General features: G+C 60.0%; 1 protein-coding gene across 1 annotated transcript in view; it reads left to right on the forward strand.

The window, feature by feature from the left end:
- Positions 1–398: 398 nt before the first annotated feature.
- Positions 399–21,556, forward strand: part of LOC149522187 (C-type lectin domain family 2 member G-like) — an 86,021-nt gene continuing 64,863 nt past the window's right edge. The window contains exon 1 of the mRNA XM_089770585.1: positions 399–489. The gene's annotated coding sequence lies outside the window, so the exon portion shown is untranslated. The remainder of the gene's footprint in view (positions 490–21,556) is intronic.

Here is a 21,556-nt window from a genome sequence, read left to right on the forward strand (position 1 = left end):
GCGGAGAGGCTGCTTTTGTCTGCTGTTCGGCAGCCTGTTGCTCAGGGAAGGGGGCAGCCTGTTGCTGGCTGGGGGGGAGGGGGAGGCGTGCAGGATGAGAGGCCGCGGGGGGGTGGCAGCGGGCGTGGGGAGGCACTTTTCCTCTGCCCGGCAGCTCTGCGGGATCCCTGTCCCTGTGGCCAGCTGCTGCAGGCAGAGGCCAGTTGGAGCCGGCCGAAGAGGAGGAGGAGGTGGATTCTAGGACCCAGGTGAGCGAGCCCCGGGGACGCTGCTGCGCTCCGGGAGCCCGGCATGTATAGAGGAGAGGAGGGGCAGAGAGGCTGCTTTTGTCTCTTCGGCAGCCTGTTGCTCAGGGGAGGGGGCAGCCTGTTGCTCGCAAGGGGGTGGGGGGCGGGCAGCGGGCGTGGGGAGGCACTTTTCCTCTGCCCGGCAGCTCTGCGGGACCCCAGTCGGAGCCGGCCCGAGGAGGAGGAGGATCCTAGGACCCAGGTGAGCGAGCCCCGGGAATGCTGCTGCGCATGTGCGGGAATTGCCTCACCCCGTTCGTATCTAGGGATCCACGTAAGTCGGGGACTGCCTGTACTTGCCAGGTAGTTGGAGACTCCCAGAAAAAGCACAAACACATGCACTATAATAAATACAGTTATATTAAACAGGAGACAAATAGAACAGGGTAAAACACTATTTTTAAGTTCACCGGTGCCCAACAACTGTAAGGTCGGTGTCCCGTTGGTACGTGCACTTTGTTGGGGCCCTTGATGACTTTTGACCACAAAATTCTTCTCTGCAGTGGTTTAGCAGTGGGGCTGACTGGGTCCAGTACAGCACAAAGGACTCACAAGTGGGAGAAGGTGGTAAATCCCCCACAGGTTTAATATGCAGCAGGTAATAAAATCCCCAAACAAATTCCCTGACTTACTAACTAAAAGATGCTGCACTCACACACTCCATGGATGAGCCTCAGGTTCAGAGATGACTCGGTCACTGCAGAGGGGCTGCTCTCTTCTGGCAGGGATCCTCCTCAGGCAGGAATCAGGCTGCTTCAATCCCGGAATTTCCCCTCATCACAAAGGGGTTCAGGCCACACAACTGCACCAAAATTCAAACTATAATCTCCTACCCCAGCATTCAGACACACACAGCAGGCAGCAGCCCTGAACCAGCAGACAGGGCAGAGCTGACCATGGTGGCTGGTCTCACCCAGGGTACGTCTACACTACAGCGCTAGTTCGAACTAACTTAGTTCGAATTAGTTAATTCGAACTAAGCTAGTTCGAACTAACGCATCTAGAACTAAAAACTAGTTCGAACTAGCGTTTTGCTAGTTCGAACTAGTAAGTCCACATTGAGTGGACTCTGAACAGGGCTTAAGGATGGCCGGAAGCAGTGCCGGCAGGGCATAAAAGGAGGACTTAGAGCATGGAGATGCTGTCTCAGGCTAGCCGAGGGCTGCGCTTAAAGGGTCCCGACCCCCACCCCGGACACACAGTTCTAAGGGGTGCCCCGCTTGCAAAGAAGTTCTGGCTTGGAGTGCCCTGAGTGCCCACACTGGGCACATCACACCACTCGGCCATCAGCCCGGCTGCACTTGCCGCAGGCTGCCATCTGCGGAGAGGGAGTAATTGGGGGGCTGCAGGAGAGCTTCCACCCCCAGAAGCCCGCAGAGCCAGCCCAGTCCTCCCCATCGGGGGCTCGTACCCCATTCCTCCCTCACCTCCTTCCACTTACCCTTCCTTAGCCCCCCTTCTTATTGATGTACAAAATAAAGATAACGTTTCTTCCAACATTGACTCTGTCTTTATTGAAAAAAAACTGGGGGAGACTGGGAAAAGGAGGTGGGAGAGGGGAAGAGAAAGGCTGGGAGAGGGGAGGGCAACTAACATGATCAGGGGTTGGGAACAGGTCCCATATGAAGAGAGGCTACAGAGACTGGGACTTCTCAGCTTAGAAAAGAGGAGACGGAGGGGGGACAGGATAGAGGGCTCTAAAAGCAGGAGTTGGGTGGAGAGGGTGCATACAGAAAAGTTCTTCATTAGTTCCCATAAAGAAGGACTAGAGGACACCAAAGGAAAGGAATGGGTAGCAGGCTTGAAACTAGTAAGAGAAAGTTGTTCTTCTTCCCAAAGCAAATAGTTAACCTGTGGAACTCCTTGCTGCAGGAGGCTGTGAAGGCTACAACTAGAACAGAGTTTAAAGGGAAGTGAGATAAAGTGATGGAGGTTGGGTCCATGGAGTCCTATTAGCCAGAGGGTAGGAGTGGTGTCCCTGCCCAAAGTTTGTGGAAGGCTGGAGAGGGATGGCACGAGACAAATGGCTTGGTCATTGTCTTCGGTCCATCCCCTCCAGGGTCCCTAGGGTTGGCCGCTGTTGGCAGACAGGCTACTGGGCTAGATGGACCTTTGGTCTGACCCAGTACGGCCATTGTAAGCTCAGGGCTCAGGGTCGGGGGTCTCAGTGGACCCCCTTGATTTTCATGCACACCTGGTCCTGGGTGGCCAGGCTGGCAGCTCTCCTGCCCTAGACGGCCACTTTCCTGTGCCTAGTGAGGAGATCGTGGACGAGGTCCACGATGTCCGCACTAGCCCAGGAAGGTGCCCGCCTCTTGCGGTCCAGGGCAAGCTCCCGGGAGCCGCCAGCCTGGTCCCGGCAAGAGGGGGTGGGCTGGGGGGCATCGGGTGGGTGGCTCTGTGCCGTGCCAGGTGCAGGGTCTGCTAGCTGGGTGCTGGCAGGCTTGCACCTGGCACGGGCACCGTAGCCAGCCCGTGCCCCTTTAAGGGGTCCGGGGCCGGGAGGGGGGCATAGAGTTTCCCTGGTGTTGGCCAGAGTGGCCACCAGGGAAACCTGGGGAGGGCTAGCCTCCCACTAGTTCGAACTAAAGGGCTACACAGCCCTTAGTTCGAACTAGCTAGTTCGAACTAGGCGTTAGTCCTCGTAAAATGAGGTTTTCCTAGTTCGAACTAAGCGCTCCGCTAGTTCGATTCAAATTCGAACTAGCGGAGCGCTAGTGTAGCGCCTATTAAAGTTAGTTCGAACTAACGTCCGTTAGTTCGAACTAACTTTGTAGTGTAGACATACCCCCAGGGAGCGGGAGAGCCAGCTCTGCCTCGCTGGGGAAGCCTCCCAGCAAACTCCACAAACTGGGAATCAACAGTGGAGACATAACACCCAGCTGAGGGATCCTGCCTTCCGGTCCCTAGAGGCTAGTTCTCAGGGGGAACCCTGCATGCAGGCCTGGGGTTCACTAGCTCCCACACAGGCAGCTTCCCCTTCCCTGGCTGGCTCCAGACTCTCCAACCAATGGCTCCTCCTTCCCCTCCTGAACTCCCTGGGAGGGGCATCTCACTCCCTATGGGTTGCTGGGCAGCCTCTGTCCCTGGTAGGGAGGGGGAGCCAAGGCAAACTCCCTGCGCCTGTCCCTGAGCTGCCAGCAGACAGAGCCCCAGGAATCCAGGTCATCTCCTTGGGGTTACAGACACATACATAGAGAGCTTTTCAAACTGCTCCTGAACTGAGCGCAGTAAAACTCGTTACAGGGATGTCTGAGATACTGAGGAAGACTCTTTTGCTCTGGGAATAATGAACCAAATGCCTTGTGTGACATGGCTTGATCAACCGGATCACAGCGCCCTCTAGTGACACCTGTTGGCTGCTCTGCACTGGCAGCTTGAGGCTGCACCATGACACCGCTGCACCAAACATGGACACAACCCCTGCTGTGCCAGGGGGACGTGGTGGCTGGCGTCCCAGTCTCTCCCCCTGGTGCCTGTTGGGGAGACACCTACCTAGCCCTCACCTCTGCCTGTCCCCAGCCCCGCTGTTAGTTCTGTCCCTGCCCAGCCCCCACCTCTGCCCTTGAGGGCCTGTCTGCTCCCTGGGGCTGAAGTAGGTTCCTTCCACCTCCCTTGTCCAGATCTGTGAGGGGAGGGAGGAGGTTTCAGGATAATAGAGAGGAGGAGCCAAGGGCTGGGTACAGGGGAGTCCTCCAGGGTCACAGAGACTGGGAGTGTGAGGCCAGAGGCGGGTTCAGGGGGACAGTCGGAGCTCGGAGTCCCCCAACACCCAGATCAAGGGTCAGATTCTCTCTCCAGGGAGGGAGCCCGGCGGGAAAGTGAAGATCAGGACCTTGGTAGCAGCATCGATAAATGTCACTTGCCCCCGGTCACAGTCCAGACAAACCCGGATCCTGTGGGGGGGGTGGTGGTTCAGGGGCAGGGGGGAGTGAGGGTCAGTGAGAGCCTGGAATTGATCCCGCCACCACTGCACAGCCCAGACCTCCCTCTGGGGGCTCAGGCTGATCCATCCCTTCCTGCTCGCAGACTCTCTGGACACCCCCACAGCCCATTGGCCATCCCCCACCTCCACCTCCCAGTAATGTCTCCCCAAGGTGAAGCCCTCTCGGCCCAGCACACAGGACCAAGTGTCAAACCTCTCCGGGGTGTCAGCCACTGGCTGTCATGTGTCTGCCCATCTCTCACGTTTCCCATCCTCAGACGGGACAAGCCGGGAATGTGCCATATCTGCATCCAGAGTCACGTTGGCTGTGGGGGGGGAGAATCAGAGCGTGAGGGGCAGAGCTCAGCCCTGGGGGGGTCGATGGCATCAGGGACAGAATCTGCCCCAGCTGGGCAGTGACTCAGGGACTCTCCTGCCTCCAGGGGCGCCCGGATCTGAGGGGGGAGCAGCCCTGAGGTCTCGGCTTTCGCTCCTGAGATTCATCCCACCGGCCAGTGACAGAGCGAAGAGATTTACTGCCCCCAATCTGAGACTGTCTTCCCCTCAGGCACCATCTGTCCCTGGGTGGGGATTAGTGGCCAGGGGCAGACTGGCAATCAAAATAGGCCCAGGAAATAGGCCCAGAGGAGGAGAGGAGAGCGTGGAGGTTGGGGGTGGGGTCACTCAGGTGGGGGGGGACAGCCAGGCAAGGGGGGGTTCACAGGCAGGGGCGTTGCAGGGGAGAGAACACAGGCGGGGGTGGCCGGCCGCGGGAGGGGGGGCCACGGGTGGGGAAAGGGAGTTGCGGGGGAGCACACGGGAGGGGTTGTGGCTGGCTGGAGGGGGCTCATGGGCCAGGGTGTAGTAAAAACTAAGTGTGCTTCTTTCCCTCCATTGCTTAAGCTCGAAACAGCACGTATCATTTAGCTGATTGCGCATGTCTTAGATGCTGCTAAACTTTCTGCCAGGGAACCAAGTAAACTTGCAGTGACCAATCACGTTGCGACACGCTGACCAGAAGGAATGTGAAATCTATAAAAGTTTCAGCTCAGGCGATGCTCAAGGTCGACCTTGCTTTGAGCACTGAGCTCCTCGGCCAAACTTGTTTGCAAACAATAAAATAGAGTTGGACCCAGCCTGAAAGTGTGACTCTCTTCTTGAAGCAAATTGAACTAGCCCCCAGGGGACAAAACTAGCAATTTATGCAACAGGTGTCCCCTTTGGGCCCCGCTCCCCGCTCCCACAAGGGCTGGGTCAGTGTCTGGGGGTTCCCTTGCTGCTGGGCCCCAGGACAGGCCTCCCTCCCCAGCCACAGCAGGGCCAGTCCCGGGCTGGGTTGGGGCAGGGGGAGGGGACACACCACAGGTATGAGAAGACCGACCATGGCTGGGTTCAAGCTAGGTAGAGGGGTCTGCCCGGGTAAGTCTGGGCCTAGGGGTTCGGGCTGGGAAGGGGTGACCGGGCCATGGAAGATCCCAGATACAGCAGGATTGGGACCAGGGGTGAGGGAAGTGGCATGTCCAGGCACCCACAGGTCCAGGTGTATTGGCTGCAGCTGGGTTAGGGCTGGGAGCCCCCGAGCCCTTCCTCTCTTCTCTCGCTCTGCCCAGCCAGGGGAGGGAAGAGACGCTCCCCTCTGAGCCAGAGTCCAGCCAGCCCCCGAGGGTCACTAGATGAGCGCCCGCTACAGCCCTCGCTCTGCCAGCCGGGCTATGGAAGGGCCTGCAGGGGCTGCCACTGAGCAGACAGCTCAGTTCCCTTCCTGGTCAAAGGTCTTGTCTGCGGCCCCCTAGTCCTGAGGACACGAGACTCAGGACAGAAGAGACACATTCACCTCCACAGTGAGTCATGTCCAGCCTTCCCCTTCCTCAACCAAGCCGTGTTGCAGTGCCCAGGGAAAGTGAGGCGCGCACACACACACACACACACACACACAGTGTTATTACAGAACAGCACAGGATAATAGACTCACATACAGCACCACCAAGGCAAACAGAGTGAACACAGATCCCGCGACGTCACAGCTTCCCTGCAGGCATCACAGGTGGACATGGTAAGAATCTGCACTGAGCCCAAGGCTGGGAACCATGTTCCCTGGAGGGAGGGGGGATCTAGAAAGTTCTCAGGGATGCAGGGGGGTAAACAGGCCGACACTGTGACATGTTAGGATGGGCTAAATCATCCTGCATTGGGCGGGGCAGGGACAGGGGCATCAAGAGGCCCCCAGACTGTGGCTGGAGGCAGGAAAACCCACAAAAAGTCTCTGCCTCACTGTATATTTTGCAAAGACAAGAAGAGGCAGCGACCAGCCTGGCAGAGGAGGGGAGGCAGGAACTCAGGCTGGGGGGGAGAAGGGACTGAACATTGAGAGGGGAGGGAGAGATGATTTCTGGGTTCCCGCTGTGTGTGTGTTTCTGGGGGGGCAGAGCTGAGGTTTCCATTCCCATGATCAGGACAACAGAGATTTCTCCCTGCCCCCTCCTCTTGGGAATGTTGGGGGAGATTTCGCTGGGGGTTGAGGTTCCGGGAATTCCCCAGCCCCCCTGAGTGCGGCAGCTCCCCACGACCGTAGCCCCAGACCCCACTTACCGTCCATGTTCTCCTGGGCGCTGGGTGCTGCAGGGAGCGTCTGACCCCCCGGATCAGCTCTGGCTCAGGGCGGGAGGACTCCAGCCGGGTGCGACTCCCCCTTGGCCTGCGGCTGGACAGGACACAGCAGGGAGCGGTGACCCCGTCGCCCGTCACAGCCTGGCCCTGGGCGCTGGGCCCGATGTGGGAGGGTGCAGGGGGAGCCCCTCACCAGCCATGGAGAGAAGCCAGGGGGGAGGGCAAATTAGCCATGAGCCTTGTACACCCTGTACCACCGGCAGGGTTTTCCTGCCTCCACCCCACTGGCAGGGGGGGGGCTCTGTCTGTGGGGCACAAACTTACAGATAGTCAGGGATCTGGGGCAGAGGCTGGCGGAGGGGGATTATGTCTCTAGGGACAGACTGGCAGTTAGGGATGTGGGGGAGGGCCTGGTAGAGGGGGCTCTGTCTGTGGGGCATAGACTGGCAGATAGTTGAGGATGGGAGGGGCTGTTAGAGGCTGGCTCTGTGGAAACTGACTGGCAGTTAGTCAGAGATGTGGGGTATGGGCTGGCAGAGGGGGCTCTGTATGTGAAGCTCACACTGGTAGTTAGTCTGACACATGTAGGAGGGGCTGGCAGAGGGCAGCCCCATCTGTGGGGCACAGACTGGCAGTCTGGGATATAGGGCAGAGATTAGCACAGACTGGCAGTTTTTCAGGTACATGGGGGGTTGGTGACTGATAATAGGAGACTAGCTGGTCTCGTGGGGGTGTCTGGGTGGGGAAGTTTCTTGGCTGCGGGAGATGGGGGGTGGGGTTTGGACGGGGGGCACAGGCAGTGCTGGGCTGTGTGTGCACTGGTGATACAGGATGCAGAGTTAACGGGTAGAAAATCTTCACCCCTGGCCTGTGTTTCGGGGGCAGCTGGACCAGCCGACGTGGTTTCTGGTGCTTCCTTTGAGCATCCCCCAGGGAGCAGGTCGGGGCTGTTGTGTTCACTAGTCTGATGATGATGATGGAGGAAATGTTGCCGTTCAGCTAAGTGTGAGCAAAAGCAACACACACGCCCAGGAGAAACCACGTCCTAGTTCCAGTGCCCAGTGCACCCCCCACATCCCTCTTCTAGCCTCTAGGCCTGGTGCGACTGGGAACCTCTCCTGGGACCCCCCTCTCTGCCCCTGTGCAGAGTCCTAGAATCACTGGGCTGGAGGGGCCCTGAGGAGTCAGCTCGTCCTGTTCCTGCTCAGAGCAGGGCCCAGCCCAACTCACTCACCCCAGCCAGGCCTGTGTCAGGTCTCGCCTTAAAATCCTCTCAGGACAGAGATTCCCCCCCCTTCCCCAGGCCTCCTGCTCCAGCGTTTCACCAGCCTCAGTGAAATCGTTTCCCCTAATACCCACCCCAGAGCTCCCCAGCTGCAACTCGAGACAGTCGCTCCTTGGGATCCCCTCTCTGGCCATGGACAGACCCTCTTAGGCCTCTGCCTGGCCTGCATCCTCTGCCTCACCCACCCCCAGCACAACCGGCTGTGAGCCCCAGGCCGGACCTTCCTCCTCAGCCCTCGCTCTGGGCAGACAACAAATGGCCTGGTAGCACTTTACAGACCAATAAAACATGCAGGTGGGATCATGAGCTTTGGCGGGCACAGCCCCCTGCTTCAGCCAGAACACACCTGCTCCTACTGACCCCGTGTTGGGGGGGGAAGGGCTTGTCAAGGGGTCAGACGGGCAGAGCCTGTGGGGGTTGGGTGGATGCGGCTGCCCCCCTCTGCAGAGACCAAGTCGTGCAATGGGGGATTCTCCATCCCTTGCCATCACTGAGCCGTGACGTGAGGGCGTCAGTAACAGCCAGGGCAAGTGGGGCTGGGGGGCAAGTGGGGCTGGGGCCGGAGGGGTGGGGGAGGTTTTGAGGCCTGCAAGGTGCAGGGGGTCAGACCAGATGCTCATGATGGTTCCTTCGGCCGTTCAAGTCTGAGCCCATGAGACCGGCCTTTGGGCTGCTCTGGGACTCCTGACCCCAGCTCTGACCCACAGCCCCTGCTCTGACTCCTAGGCATGACTGCTCCAGCCAGGAGTCTGGGAGGGCTTTGCCTGGGGAGGGGGCTGTGCCTGTGGGCTGCATCCCAGTGAGGGGGCTCTGCTGGTACCGCTCTGTCCCCACAGGCCCTGGGGTGTAGCCGCCCCCTCGGCCCAGAAAGCAAAGCTCATACAATCAATGGTCGGTTTATTTCTCTTCAATCTCTTTATTTTAAATCAATCTCACAATTTTTTCACTTGGCTCCTGCTGTTGCTACCCCTGAGGTGGGTGGAGATTTTGGCGTTGAAGGAGCATCTCTCGGACACCACAAATCACTTCTCCTCTTCCCGGCAATGCAGGAGAAGGCAGCAGGGACTCCAGAGTCAGCGGGAGGCTGGATACATCTGGGCTGGCCCCAGTGGCCGGCAGACACAGAGTTTTGGGCCTAGCTGAGCAGCAGGTTTCTTTTCACACCCGTCTGTTCCCAGGAGTCTCTGGCCACTCCCTGCCGTGGGTGCTGCCGTGTGAGCCCTGCTCTGGCCCTGGGCGTTCCTGGCCAGGCCCTCCCTTTGCTCCTCCACTCTCCATCCAGGCAGATCTCTGAGTTGGGGAAACCTCCCCTGAGAACCTGCCGCCTCCTCCGTGGAAGTGGTGGGAAAGGGGCTGCCGGGAACTCCTGGCCGTGGTGGCCCTCGGGGTCATAGAGGAATCCCCTAGTGCAGCGTTTCTCCCCCTGGGGGTCCCTGCCCAGAAGGGGGCGGCAAGGCGAGGGCAGGAGGGTCGCTCACGGGGGCACTGGACGTTTGGGCTTTCCCAGCCGTGGCCTCGTGTTCAGTCCCCAGGTCCCCATCCCGGCGGAGTTTGGAAATAAGAAGAAATGTCCCTGATCTCTCCTGGCCTCCCCAGCTGGGCGGCTGGAGGGGCAGCTGCTCTCTGCCCCCAACCTGGCCAGCAGCGGCGCAGACGGAAGGGTGGCAACGGCATCGCTGCCTCCACTTCTCCTGCGCTGCTGCTGCTGCTGGCACTGACCCCACAGCTGGGATCCCGCTCGCTCTGGCCACCCAGCTTGGAAGGGAGCGATGCCCCCAGCACGGGGCAGAGGGAAGGATGCAATGGCAGCCACTCCCCCTTCCTTCTGCGCTGCTGCTGGGAGCGGAGCTGCCCTCCGAGCTGGGCACCTCCCCTGTGGCCCCTGCTCTGTGGCCCCCAGCGGAGAAGGCAGCCCTGCCAGCAGCAGTGCGGAAGGAACGGTGGCAACAACATGCCAGGCCACCCTGCCTCTGCGCTGCTGCTGGGGCGGCGTTGACTTCTGAGCTGGGGGACCCGTCAGTGACCACCCCTCACTTGCTGCTCAGTGGGGCCCCCTCTGAACTGGGCCCCACAACAGCAGCCGCTGCCCTGCTGCCGCCCAGGTCCAAAGGCAGCGCCACCGCCTGCAGCGGCACAGAAGGAAGGGCTGAGATACCAGACCAGGCCTCCCTTCCTCCTGCGCTGCTGCTGGCGACGACTTTGCAGCTGGGAGTCCTGCCAGCATGGGCCACTCGCAGGTCACTCAGGGTGGCTGTGTCTACACTGGGCCACTTATTCCGGAAAAGCAGCCTACACTGTCTACACTGGCCGCTTGCTTTTCCGGAAAAGCAATGACGATCTAATGTGAAATCGTCATTGTGTTTCCGGAAAAACTATGCTGCTCCCACTCGGGCAAAAGTCCTTTTTCTGGAAAAACTGTTCCGGAAAAGGGCCAGAGTAGACAGCACAGTAGTCTTTTCCGCAAAAAAGCCCTGATCGAAAAAATGACGATCAGGGCTTTTTTTCCGGAAAAGCGCATCTACATTGGCCACGGACACTTTTCCGGAAAAAGGGCTTTTCCGGAAAAGCATCCTGCCAATGTAGACGCTCTTTTTCCGGAAATACTTATAATGGAAAACTGTTCCGTTTTAAGCATTTCCGGAAAAGGGTGCCAATGTAGACGTAGCCGGTGTGTCTAGACTACAGGGTTTTGTCAACAAAAGTGGACTTCATCTACACTGCCGCTGAATTCTGTCGAAACAACGTCGACAGAACTCAGCAGTTTTGTCGAGGGCTGTAAACTTCATCTACGAGGAATAACGCCTTTTGTCGAGAGAGTTCTGTCACCAGAAGGCGCTATTGCATCTCCACTGTCCTTTGCGTCTACACTGTCATGTTAACAATGCGGCTTGCTTTGTCGACAGAACTAGATTTAGTCTAGACACTCTTTGTCGACAGAAGCTTTCTCGACAGTATGGCTGTGTCTAGACTACATGCCTCCGTCGATGGAAGCATGTAGATCAGACAGATCGGCAAAGGGAAATGAAGCCGTGATTTAAATAATCGCGGCTTCATTTAAATTTACATGGCTACCGCGCTGAGCTGACAAACAACTGATCAGCTGTTTGTCGGCTCAGCGCGCTAGTCTGGACGCTCCCCTGCCGACATCAAAGCCCTTTGTCGGCAGCCCCGTTATTCCTCGTGGGATGAGGACAGAAGCCTGTAGTCTAGACGTACCCTCAGTGTGGCAGGCAGGGCTGCCCCCAGCAGTGGCACAAAAGGGAGGGCAGCAGCCGCAGACCTTATGTGCGTTGGCTGGGGGCAGGCGGCCTTGTGCACATGGTGCCTGCGCTCTCTAGCTGCCCAGCTGAGCAATGAGAGGCACGGCCAGCAGCGGCACAGCAGGGAGGGTGGCGATATCAGACCAGCTCCCCTTCCTCCTGTGCTGTTGCTGGCGGTGGGGTTGCCATCCAGGTTGGGCACCTTGTAACTTCCTCAGCCTCCCCATTAGTAGGCAGAGCCTCTGCCCGCAGCAGTGCAGAGGGAAGGGAGGCACCGCCACACCAGGCCGCCCTCCCTTCTGCGCTGCTGGTGGTGCTGGCGCTGCCTGCTCATGGGAAAAGGTGTGAAAAGGGGGTTCTCCAAAGGAGCAGCGCCGCATGGACCTCGGAGTTACCGGGGGTCTGAGTCCCCCACTGACTCCAGGCTCCATGCAGGTGCTTCCACTCAGAAATGTACAAGAGCCTCCAGGACCCTGAGCCTTTCAAAGCGGAAGGACCCTCGTAAAGCCGAGTCAGTGGAACTTCCTGCTGGCCCCGGGCTGCACACGGAGTTCCCGTTTTGAAGTGCACAGGAGGCCCTGCTGGGGCCCTTGTCCAGTTCAAAGTGCAGAAAGTGCCCATCGACTAGTCGAGTAGCCAATGGAAATTCCATCGACTCCTCAACTTGTCCATGAATCGTTATTTAACATCCTTACCCAGCAGCAGCGGCGCGGAAGGCAGGGAGGCAAAGCTGCAGCAGCCCACCTGCCTTCTGCACTGTTACCGGAGACAGCACGGACTGTCCAGCTGCCCGGCGGGAGTGGCAGCGCTGTTGCCAGCGATGGCAGAGAAGGACGAGGGGAGCACCGTCCAGGGCCCCCCTCCCTGTTTGCTAGGGATGTCAGACAGGGAGTCACTGAACAATCATGTCACTGCATCAAACTGTAGCAATTCCACGATTATTCGATAGTCCCTGGTGCCTGAGTCAGCAATGAGGGGCTGCACCGGCATCCCACACAGCAGACAGAGGCTGCACCGGCATCCCACACAGCAGACAGAGGCTGCACCGGCATCCCACACAGCAGCCTCTGTGCGACGAGAGCTTGTGCCCGCCCCGGACAGAGGCTGTTGTGCAGCAGCCTCCTCTGGAGTGTGAGAGGCAGGAGCAGGCAGCTCCGCAGAACTGGTGCTCACGGAGAACTAGATTTTAAGTCAGCTCCCCTCGAGCAACCCCCCATCCCCCTCGCCTCTATGTGAGACAGCGAGGGAGGAAAGGGGGCTCACATAGAGGCTTAGAAGATAGTTCCCCGAACATCTCATCTCATGTCTGCCCTGCCCCCACGCTGATAGGGAGGCAGCAGTGGAGGGGGATGGGTGAGACGTGGTCCCATAGGAGCTGATACACATGGGGAGCTGTCTTAAAAGCTGCTTCCCGTGTGCACCAGCTCCTGCCTGACTCACTCACCCTCCGTGTTGCTGCATCTCTATGAGAGGCAGCAGCCCATGGTGCGGGCCAGGCAGCTCCATGGGATCTGGTGCTCATGGGGAGGCAGCTTAATAGCTGGATCCCCGCAGACACCAGCTCCCACCTTCCCCCCCTCTTGCTGCTTCTGTTCCTGAGGCAGCCGGGGGAGGGGTGTGTGGAGGCGACAGGATTAACCAATAAGCCCAGACGTATCGGTTAATCGTGTAGCCAGCTACACACGTTGACACCCCTAGTTTGTGCTGCTGCTGGTATCGGCGCTGCCCTCTGAGGTAGCCCCTGGCCAGTGGCACCCACTCTCTGGTCACCCGGTTTGGGAGGCAGGGCTGACACCCGCCACAGTGCTGAAGGAAGTGCTGCAATCCCGCCCCTCCTGCACTTCCTGCTGCACCGCTCTTGGGGCAGCACTGACCGCCGAGCGGGTGACCAGAGAGTCGTGGCTGCTCCTGGGGCGCCCAGCTCGGAAGACAGGGCCACCGCCAGCAGTGGTGCAGAAGTAGGAGTGACACCACACGGAGCCACCCTGCTTCTGTGCTGCTGCTGGCAGGGACGCCGTCGTCTAAGCTGGGCCCCTGGCCAACAGCCACTGCTCTCCAGCCACCCGGGTCAGAAGGCAGCCCCACACCCTGCAGCACTGCCCCCTTCCCTCTGCGCTGCAGCTGGTGGTGGCGCTGACTTTTGAGCTGGGTGACCTGCCAGGGGCCGCTGCTCTGCAGCCACCCAGATGGAAAGGCAGCCCCCCCGCCAGCAGCAGTGCAGAAGAAAGGGTGGCAACACCGGACCAGGCCTCCCTTCCTCCTGTGCTGCTGCTGTCAATGGGGCTGCCCCCAAACCGGATGGCCAGACAGTAGCCGCTGCTCTCCAGCCACTCAGCTGGGAAAGCCGGGAGAAATCCGACAGTTTTTAATATTTCCAAACATCTGCCCAGAGGAAGATTTGCGGCCTGAAGACGAGGTCATGGCTGGGAAAACCCAGGCGGCCAGTGACCCTGCTCGCGAGCCCCCTCCCCTGGCCCTGGGACCCCCTTTTGGGTGGGGAGCCCCAGCTGGAGAAAGGCTGCACTAGGGGATTCCCCAATGACCCTGGAGACCAACAGGGCCAGGAGTTTCGGGCAGACCCTTTCCCACAACTTCCAGGGAATACGCCGGAACTAGGGCCCCATCGCGTCCCCCTGCAACCTCGCCCATTTCACAGCCAGACCGTGTCCACGCTGCTCCCTGGCACACTCCCGGGGGCTTCCGTGGGAAATTTCCCGGCTCTCTGACCGGCTGGGTCCTGGCCCAAACTAGGATTGTGTGCAATGGGGGTGGGGGCATCCCAAGAGTGCCAATTTCACTTCCCAGCAGCCTGTGGGGCAGGGCTAGAGCCGTTCCACCCTCACTTCTCCCTGCCCCTCAGGGTGGCTCTGATCTGCCCCCTCCACGAGTGCCCGTGTTAGGGCAGGACAACTCCTGTCCCATCCCAGCCAGGTCAGGGAGCAGCTAACACCCCAGGTCCCTCACCACGTGGGGAGCTCAGACTCCCCTCACCATTCCCCCATCCCCTCCTCTCCCCCCGTTGCACGTCTCCTGGCTGTGAAATGGGTGGGGCCCTAGTCAGGTTCCCAGGGACCTTTACCCCCCACAGAGCAGGGGTGGGGAACCTTTGCTGGGTCGGGGCCACTGACCCACAGAAAAATCTATGGGGGGCTGCACACAAGTGAGAAACAGCCCCCCTCCCCTCCCCAGCGTGGGCCCCCAATGCAGGGGGGAGCCCCGACCTTCAGGGGCCGGATCCCCGCCAGCCGGGGCTGCATCCGGCCCCCGCGCCTGAGGTTCCCCACCCCCGCTGTAGGGATCTGCACTGGATGGGAGTCTCCCTGGGAAGGGCCTGGCCAGGCCTTCGACGCCCAGGGCAGGGCTGCGAGGCGCCGCGGTTGCTGGGGCTTCTGTGCCCGGCGTCCTGGCTGAAGGGCACCGGCAGCCCGAGCTCGGGTCTCGGGGAAGCGGCGCGACGGGAGGCCCCTCCGTCTGTTACAGCTTCAGCAGATCCCCGAGGTTCAGCAGGTCCCTCTCTGCCCTGGCCGGCCGGTTTCCTCCTCCGCTGCCCTGGTCCCGTCTGTGACCTCGCCTGGTCCTGGTTACTGGGCGGGTTGTTCAGTCTTCAGTCTCCATCGGGTTGCTGGGTGCAGCCTGCACCTGGTTCCGAGGGGACGGCAGCTTCTCCCGCCACAAAGCCTGCAGGCTCCCAGCTTCCCTCTGGCAGAGCTTGCCTTAGGGCAGAGCGGCATAGTGGGTAGAGTCTGTACTGGCCCCTTTCTCAGGGCAGTTTGGCCCAATGGCCAGAGTCAGTAATTGCCCCTTTTCTAAGGGCAGTGTGGCCCAATGGCCAGTGTCAGTACATTTCCCCTTTTCTCAGGGCAGTGTGGCCCAATGGCCAGAGTCAGTACATTTCCCCTTTTCTCAGGGCAGTGTGGCCCAATGGCCAGAGTCAGTACATTTCCCCTTTTCTCAGGGCAGTGTGGCCCAATGGCCAGAGTCAGTACATTGCCCCTTTTCTAAGGGCAGTGTGGCCCAATGGCCAGAGTCAGTACATTTCCCCTTTTCTAAGGGCAGTGTGGCCCAATGGCCAGAGTCAGTACATTTCCCCTTTTCTCAGGGCAGTGTGGCCCAATGGCCAGAGTCAGTACATTTCCCCTTTTCTCAGGGCAGTGTGGCCCAATGGCCAGAGTCAGTACATTGCCCCTTTTCTAAGGGCAGTGTGGCCCAATGGCCAGAGTCAGTACATTGCCCCTTTTCTATGGGAAGTTTGGCCCAATGGCCAAGGTCAGTTTCTTTCCCCTTTAGTCAAACCAGTGTGGCCCAATGGCCAGTGTCAGTACCTTGCCCCTTTTCTAAGGGCAGTATGGCCCAATGGCCAGAGTCAGTAATTGCCCCTTTTCTAAGGGCAGTGTGGCCCAATGGCCAGTGTCAGTACCTTGCCCCTTTTCTAAGGGCAGTATGGCCCAATGGCCAGAGTCAGTACATTGCCCCTTTTCTAAGGGCAGTGTGGCCCAATGGCCAGAGTCAGTACATTTCCCCTTTTCTAAGGGCAGTGTGGCCCAATGGCCAGTGTCAGTAATTGCCCCTTTTCTAAGGGCAGTGTGGCCCAATGGCCAGAGTCAGTACATTGCCCCTTTTCTATGGGAAGTTTGGCCCAATGGCCAAGGTCAGTTTCTTGCCCCTTTAGTCAAACCAGTGTGGCCCAATGGCCAGAGTCAGTACCTTGCCCCTTTTCTAAGGGCAGTGTGGCCCAATGGCCAAGGTCAGTTTCTTGCCCCTTTAGTCCAACCAGTGTGGCCCAATGGCCAGTGTCGGTACCTTGCCCCTTTAGTCAGGGCTGTGCAGCCCAATGGCTACAGTCCATAAGCTGGCCCTGACTCACTGGGCTGTGCAGGTCCCTGTCCAGGGACAGGAGATGGGGGAGGGGAGGTTCTATCCCCCGCGGGGGGGAGGGGCAGCTCCTCCTTCTCCCCTGGTGCCCGGTCCAGGGCCGGGTCGGGTCCATGGCTCCAGTCCCGGCGTGAGCAGGAAAAGCTCCGACTGATGCTCCTACTCCCGCTGGCAGCTCCTTCCCTGCAGGCAACACCGGCCCTGGAGCCAAGCTGGGGGTGGGGGAGCTGGTGCATCCCCGTGGCCGGGCTCCTCCTGTCCCAAGACAGCAAGGGCCTGTCATATGCGGGGCCCGGGACCCAGGGGGCAGTGGGGGCTTGGCCCTGGGCGGCGCCTCTCTAGGGCCCCCAGGGCCAGACCCCTCTGGCCTATCACTGCAGGAGCTGCTACCGCCTCCCCCCCCCCATGCCAGCTGTTCCCCCACAGCATCCGGCTGCCCCAGGGCTCCCATTCAGGGTCCCAGGTGTCCAGTGTTCGACCAGACAGTCCAGTTTTTGTGCCCTCTGCCCGGTGAGAACAGTCAGAACTCACCGGGCATGAGCAATGTCGGGACTTTCTGGTTTTCCGGCTGGGCGCCCGACGGAAGCCTGGTGGGGGGGAGGAGCTGGGAGGGGGCGCGATCGGCGCTGGGAGCCTCTGGTTGGAGTGACGCCTGGGGGGGAGGGGAAGCCCCGTCTGTGCTCCTGAGCACTGGGCAAGCGCCTTGTGCAGCCGCAGCAGAACTCACTGGCGCTGCGCCAGGACCGTGTGCGGAACAGGCAGCGCCCTGGGATCTGCACATGCCCGGCTACGTCCCGCTCCCCGCCGGCCGATTCGCTCCCCGCACCCTCCCGGCAGCCGGTTCTCCCCACTTCTCCTCCTGATCTTTCCCGGCCAGTCCCGCTGCACCTGCCAGCCTTGCTTCCGGCAGCCAGTTCTTCCCCCCTCCCCCCGATGTCCTCCGGCCAGCCCCGCTGCACCTGCCAGCCTTGCTTCCAGCAGCCAGTTCTTCCCCCCTCCCCCCGATGTCCCCCGACCAGCCCCGCTGCACCTAACCCACCCAGCCCTGATTCCCATCGACTGGTTCCCCCCCATCTCCCCCGTCCAGTCCCGCTGCCCCCGACCTGTTCCCCCCCCCCGTCAGGCCTGCTTCCCACTGGCCGCCCCAACCCCCCTCCCTCGCCCGGCCAGCCCTGCCTCCCTCCCGGCCCGGCCCCCCACCCTCATCTGAGATCAAGTGTGTCCGATATTTTTTTACTCACCTGGTAACCCTACTCCCATTGCAGGTGGGAGCCTGGGCGGGTCATTTCCACAGGGCCCCCGGCCTGGCATCTGCCGGTGTCTGCTCTAGCAGCCCATTGCCCAGCGGGGTCCCTCACCTCTGGCCCAGCAGCAGTGGGCAGAGGGGTCAGCCCCCTCCCTGGCCGGCCGGCCGATGTCCTTGGCTGGGCCCCCGAGGGACCGTCCCAGCTGGGTCCCAAGCTCCCTACTGGGGGTGTGCTGAGCTGGGATGGAAGGGAGGAGACGGGGCCCATCAGAGTCCTGCTCCCAACCCCCCTGGGCCAGGCGCCTTCCTCCTCACGACCCGTGCCCAGGCTGTGCCAACGAGCCCCCATCCCCATCCCCGGGGCTGGGCCCTGGTGCTCAGGGGAGCGAGTCGGATCCTCTTGGGAAGGGCCTTGTCTCTCCAGACTAGGGCAATGTGGATGGATCCCATAGTGGGGGGGGGGGGGGGGGAGTTGTGAGGGGGAGGGGATGGGATTTGAGGTTCTTGTTACCAGAACCAGCCAGGCCCTGAGATCAACTTCCACTCCCAGCCCTGACCCTGGAGGGGGAAGGGCCCAACACAGCCCTGCCCAAGGGTCCCCAGTCTCCCCTTTCCCATCCCCCACCCCCAGTGCTAAAGGAAAACAGCCTCCCCCTGCTCGCCCACGCTCACCTCCCCGCTGTCTGCGCGCCCGTGTGGGGCTCTGCCCGCAGGTCCCCCCGCAGGGCCGGCCCGAGGCCAGACCCCGCCGTGCGGAGCCTGCAAAGGAAGAGGAGCCGGGGTCACCGCTGGGAAACCTCCTCCCTCTCCATGGCCCCCTGCTCAGCCAATCAGCAGTGAGACTGGGAGAGGGGGCGGCCGAGAGGTCTCAGGGGACGTCCCAAGGGCTGGCCCAGGTCACCCCCGAGGGGTCGGTCTCAGAGCGATTCCAGCCCCGCCTCTTTGGGGGCACCCACACAGCCAGAAAGGGCTGGGGGGGGGGGGTGTCTGAGGCTGCCCTGCCTTGCAGCTGATGTCAGGGGATCTCCATGAGCTCAGCCCCCCCGCCCCCCCAGCTCCTTCCCCCCCACAGGCCTTTGTGGCATCACCGTCCCCTCCCCCCACACGGCTGGTGTCCTGCCCCCAGCCAGCACCTTGGGACACTTGGACAATCAGAGCCCAGAGCTGTACAACCAGCCACAGCCCAACCACTGCTCATGGGCACCGCCAGCAAGTGTGTGAGCAGCCCTGGCCCTTAGAGAGACTCAGGAACTGCCCAGAGATAGGTAGGTAGAGAAACAGCTTGATCACTCCCCTTCCTGCCGACACACACACACCTCCCCCGCAAGCCCTGCTGCTCTGGGTCTGATCCGTCTGGTCTGTGAATCACAGAACAGTAGAATGGGAAGGGACATTGAGAAGCCATCAAGTCCAGTTCCCTGCCCTCACGGCAGGACCCAGCTCCGTCTAGATCATCCCTGACAGGTGTCTGTGCAACCTGCTCTGAAATATCCCCAGTGATGGAGATTCCGCAACCTCCCCAGGCAATTTGTTCCAGTGTTTCACAACACTGACAGGAAGTTTTCCCAACAGGCAGAAACATTTTCCAAATGTCCAACCTAAACCTCCCTTGCTGCAGTTTCAGCCCATTGCTCCTTGTTCTGTCCTCAGAGGCCAAGGAGAACAGTTTGTGTCCCTCCTCCTTGTGACACCCTTTTGGGTACGTGAAAACCGCTCTCATGTCCCCTCTCAGTCTTCTCCTTTCCAGACTAAACAAGCCCAGTTCTTTCACTCTCATGTTTTCTAGACTGTTCCACATTTTTGTTGCTCTTCTCCAGGCCTTCTCCAATTTCTCCAATTCATTCCTGAAACATGGTGCCCAGAGCTGGAGACACGACTCCAAGTGAGGCCTAATCAGTGCAGAGTAGAGCGGAAGAACGACTTCTCCTGTCTTGCTCACCACACTCCTGTTAGTGCCTCCCAGAATCATGGTTGCTTTTTTCTACAAGTGTCACACTTTTGACTCCTATTTAGCTTGTGGTCCACTCTGACCCCTAGATCCCTTTCTGCAGGACTCCTTCCTAGACAGTCACTTCCCGTTCTGTGTGTGTGACGTGGATTGTCCCTTCCGAAGTGGAGCACTTTGCATTTGTCTTTATTAAGCTTCATCCTATTTACCTCAGACCATTTTTCCGGTTTCTCCAGATCACTTTGAATTCTGACCCTTCCTCCAAAGCACTTGCCACCCCACCCAGCTTCGTATCATCTGCAGTCTTAATAAGCGCCCTCTCTATGCCAAGATCTCAATCACTGATGAGGATTGAACAGAACCGTCCCAGAACAGGCCCCTGCAGAGCCCCACGTGTTAGGCCCTTCCAGCATGGCTGGGAGCCATTAATAACGACCAGTTTTAAAGAGAACAAAAAGCCATAAGTCTCCCCTGTCAGTAACCACCCACTCGACCAATCTGCACCGAGACTGAGAGCGCCGATTCAGCAGGGGCAGGGGACAGGGATCCACAGATGTCCAAAAGGAGGGGCCAGGTCACCTCCGGCTCCCAGCGCTCTGCCAGCTCAGCTCTGAGTGAGGCCTCCGACCGCCCCGACCCTCCAACACCCACCCACCCTAATTGGTGGGGCAGGGAAAGGGGGGAAGACGCAGAAAAAGGCGAGACAGAGGGAGGGGAGGGGGCAAAGGGGAACCAGACTGAGCAGGCTCCATACCTCTCTGAGGCTCCGACCGTCTCACCGGGTCCGACACTGCCGGCCGCAGGGAAGTAGAAAACGCCGACGAGGCTCCTCCTGCCCCCGCCCCTCGGTCCCAATTCTCCATCCTGGCCCCGCAGAGACCCTGGGAAGGGGCCGCGTTGCTGCCAAACCGCGGGAATCTCTGAGCTTGCCCCGGCCTTGCACCTCTGTCCTGATTGGCTGTTGTCAGGGTCTCTCTGAGGTCATCCCTGTCCCCCAATAGGCTGAGGTCCTGCCACAGGCCTTTGTGATGTCACTGCCATACCCACCCCTCCCCTGCAAGGCTGGTGTCCTGGCCCTGGCCGGCCCCTCTGGGTGTTTGAGGGGTTCCCCTGGGCCCCACTGAATGGCAGCTGGTTGTGGGGCCAAGCGAGCTGGGCAGTAACGCCCCCGGGGCTGCTCCCTCGGCCCCACCCAGCTTGTTGGTCCTTAGCAGAATGTAAGGCCAGATCGGTCCATTCTGGAATCACAGGGAAAGTTGCCCCTCCCCCATCGGCACTGGCCGCCCTTGGGACTTAGGGTTGGCCAGAGGGCTCTGGGAGAGATACAGCCCCCGTCTGACAGCCTGGAATTCGCCTTCAGTTGCAGACCACGTGCCAGGCCAACACCAGAGATGTCAGACCAGGGTAACTAGGGGGGATTGTTAACGATACTGGTCTAAGCCCTGGTGTGGACACACGGGCACTGCTATAAGGGGCCCTCTCTTGCTAGAGTGTAATGTACGTCCTGAGCTGGAATCAGTCCCTGCCAGAAACTTTCACATGGGTAGGACCAACTCCCTGGTAGTTTTTTCCTTCCCTCACTTTATCAGTAGTTGAATGATACATTGGCAATTGCCTCTAGCTCGCCTCATCCACAGTGCTCAACCGACTTCCCAAAGGAGAGTAGGTTCATTATAGGGAAACTGAGGCATGGAAAGGGGCAGTACCTTGCCCAAAGTCACCCCACTGGAAAATGGTAAACCCAGGTCTGCTGAGTCCCCATCCAGTACTGGACACGCACCCCTCAGTCAGGGGCCAAATTCGTGACCCTCTGAGCATGGGTTCTTCAGGCTCTAGAGCCGTGGTCACCAACCAGTAGATCTCAGGGGCTCTAAGAGTAGCTCTTGAGCCCTCTCTGAACTGCACGCCTCATTTGAGGAGCAGCTACTCACCGAGCAACAACACAGGTGAGTAGCTGCAAGGAATGGTGGGAGCTGAGCGATCGGAAGGGCTGAAACACCCCAGCCAGCTGACTGTGGCTTTCAGCTGAAAGGCTGCCCCGCGCTCCAGCTATCGTCAGCTTCTCCTCTGCACCTGCCCACGTGGAGCTTGGTGCACCCTGGCTGAGCGCCATGGCCAGCTGGACG

This window comes from Pelodiscus sinensis, chromosome 19 (assembly GCF_052426305.1).
Source record: "Pelodiscus sinensis isolate ZL-2025 chromosome 19, ASM5242630v1, whole genome shotgun sequence".
Taxonomy (NCBI): domain Eukaryota; kingdom Metazoa; phylum Chordata; order Testudines; family Trionychidae; genus Pelodiscus; species Pelodiscus sinensis.